We start from the raw sequence: 3,388 nt of genomic DNA, 5'->3' as shown, positions 1-3,388 counted from the left end.
TGGGGTATTGATTAGTCCACAATTTGGACTCATTTAGAGCATGATTTTAATAGAATTAGTGTCCTCAAATGCATATTTTATCTCAATAACTGATGTAAAACTTTAAGTTTCACGTATTTGGAGTTTGAGAGAAAGCATGGACACTACTTGGCAAAAAGGAACAAAACGGCTGAAAAGACGAAGGAAAGAAGGCCTGAGGATCGCCTAATGCATTAGGCGAGTCGTCGAATGGCCTGAACGTCACAGAAAGTTCCAGTGCACTGAGCCCTGAAGGAAAAGATCAAGTCAGCGATGAAAACGAGCAGTCTGTGTATCGCCGAACAGTTCCGTGATGCAATACTATATCGCCCAATGATCTAGAACGTGAATATGCTGAAGGCAAGACTGAAAGGCGATGAAGTAGACCAAAGTGCGGATCGCGGAGTGCATTGGCGATCCCGACTAACTACGCCGAGTGACCCTTCGCAGAACACTTTTTGACACCTATAAATACTTGTTTAAATTTTATTTCAATAGACAATTTCAGATACAACATTTTATTTTTCTAAGTTTCAAGTAGAGAGACATTATTCTTAGACCTTGAAGATTCAAAGGGTTTCATCTCCAAGAAATTGGACTTAGGTCTCAAAGATTCTTCACTCTTGGCGTGTTTTATGACTTAATTTTTCATACCCAGTTGATGGAAACTAATATTGGTATAAATGTTTATCTCTTTTACATGTCTAGATAAAACTCCAATTCTTGGGGTGTGATTTTGTGAATATGGGTTAAATTATCTATTGGGTCTTGCTTGTTGATGGTTTATTTGTTGTTTAAATGTGATTTCATTTAGTTGTTGTGTATGAACTTAATGGGATTGTAGTTCAAATATTATTTCATCTTAGTGTTATTGGATTGCTCGAGAGAGAGGTCGTAAAACTAAGACTACTAAATTGATAGCCGGTGGTATTAGGTCGACATGGGTTCAACTCGAGAGAGTGAATACTAGTTCTTCTCCCACATATTTAGCTCGAGGGAGTGAATGGGCTACGACGGAGATTGTGCTTAATGCGGCAACTCGGTGTTCAACAGAAATCGAGTTGATTCAAGGTAAGTTGCTCGAGAGAGAACTTATCTCCACTATAGTCTAGCCTAGTCACAAATGTTCAAAAATTTACCATCAAAATCATGTACCCGATAGTCTAGTTTATCCCGTATTCCTATCACATCCCAAGAATCCCGTCTCCTTAATTCGCATCTCTATTTTTACTTTTTTTAGTTGTTACTTGACTACAAAACCCCCCATTGATAATTGACGCTTGCGTCACTCCTTTAGATTTAGTATGTTTATATTTGATAATGTTTATAGCTATGACTAATTAGAACTTAATTTTATTTTTCTATTAATTCTCAAAACCACTCCCTTAGGACTCGACCCCAACCCTTGGTTGGGTTACTTTACTATTGTATGATCGTAGACACTTGAATAGGAAGTTGTGTCTAAATTACGCAAACATCACACAACAACACCTAAAAACAAGATTACTTCACCACAAAGAATCCTTCAAATCACAACCGACGAGGAGGAAAGAGGTAACATAATCTCTATGAATATTCTAAGAGTGAAATCGCGTTGAAATTTTGTAGATATTTTCTTGGATGATAAGGGAACCTATAGAGAGGATTTAGGACTGTTTTTCTTCTTATTTTGGTTGAAAAAAAGAGATAAAAACGAAGGAGAAATCAGATCTTATAAAGCTAAACCGACATAGGAGCTAGGGGCCCACCCTCACGTGCCTACTTGTGCAGTCTCTCTAAAATCTAAATATCTCTCAATTTTGAAGTCGTATGAACAAATGGTTTAGTGTGTTGTAAAAGTAGACTGATAGACCTTAGATTTAGTATATTGGGGTTCTTCTAAAGCTTTATAGATTGGGAGAAAAACTCCGAGATATTTAACTCAAAATTCAGAAAATTTATCAAAGAACTTACTCTAACTTTTGCCGACTTTTCATTTCCCAGCTTGTTTGACTTCAAAACTTAACTTACGATCCTTGGGCGAATATATAACCTTTTAAAACATCCTTCTTAACATATAAGACACTCTTTGTCTTACCCTAAAGGTACTGGATAACTAGAAATTTTTGAACGGGCGGGGTGATAGAAGAGACATTCTTTAACTCTAACTTGTTTAAGGGCATCCTTGACCCATAACGTTAGTCTAATTTAGATTTTTTTTCCTCCCATTTGGAATATTATTCTCCTGAAATGATACACCAAGTCATATAAGCCTCATACACTTATGCAAAGATACGCATATTATGTGAAAGAACCACGGGTCACACAATTTATGGGTTGAATTAGTTTATGGGTATTGTTAATTACTAGTTTAAATACTATAGTGAAGTGGGTTTAATCATTAGCTGAGGTTTAATTTCAGAATTGTAGTTGCAAATGCAGTTCTAATTTTGTGTTCATAGCTTGCTCGAGAGAGAGGTTTTAGAACCAAGGCTATTGATAAATGGATTGTAGGTATTGGGTTCAGCTCGAGAGAGTGAATCCTAAACCCAATTGTCACGACCCGAGAGCATCCCCAAGTCGTAACATGCGTATTCGACCTATCGGAGGTCTCATACAAGCCCTTAGCATTCATCACATTAGATATGTAAAATAGTGCGGAATTAAAAACTCTTTAAATAAAATCCCATAAGACTCAAATGTCACTTTTAAAAACATCATTCAAAAGTACACAAGCGGAATACTAAGTCTCTTAGCCATCTTAGACATAAACGTGAAAACATACTAGGGACACGGCCCTTTACAATCAAAAGAAGTCTATTAAGTCTATTACAAGAACCTTATCATAAAACTAGAATAGAAAAGTCTTGTCCTCGACATATGAGGACATACCACAAGTTCTTGGAAGAACTTCAAGTTCCAAGCTTACTATAGAACCCGCTCACTTTCCGGAACCTACACTTGTAGAAAATAGAGAAATATGGAATTAGCACAATTAAGTACTAAGTATGATGACCATGCAAGAAAATATGCAAAACGGACACTTACAAGAAATGCATGCTTTCAAATCATTTTGATAAAACCTTCACTTCACAAGTATAAGAGACATAATACAAGTCAATGTTCACATATAAAACCATATCCAACCATATACATACTCAACATATATTCATATACAACCCATGCTTAACTTTAAAGGAGCACATGTCATTTCATTACCATAGGACCTCTACCTAATATAACCTTAAGACACACTTGAGTAAGACAAGAAGTGACCGCCCATACAATCTCTTCAAGCACACTTAAGAGTTCCTCAAGATTACCTTAGATAGGGACATTTCCTTTACAACATAACCTCAATAGGCCAACATTCTTTAAGAAACCATTTAGG

The 3,388-nt window shown here is 36.3% G+C and overlaps 1 pseudogene; it reads right to left on the bottom strand.

Annotated features, from left to right (window-relative positions):
* Positions 1-212: 212 nt before the first annotated feature.
* The window catches only part of LOC125853200 (meiosis-specific protein ASY3-like), a 17,337-nt pseudogene continuing 14,161 nt past the window's right edge, over positions 213-3,388 (bottom strand).

Source organism: Solanum stenotomum, chromosome 1 (assembly GCF_019186545.1).
Source record: "Solanum stenotomum isolate F172 chromosome 1, ASM1918654v1, whole genome shotgun sequence".
Taxonomy (NCBI): domain Eukaryota; kingdom Viridiplantae; phylum Streptophyta; class Magnoliopsida; order Solanales; family Solanaceae; genus Solanum; species Solanum stenotomum.
This window is presented reverse-complemented; position numbering and strand designations above follow the sequence as displayed.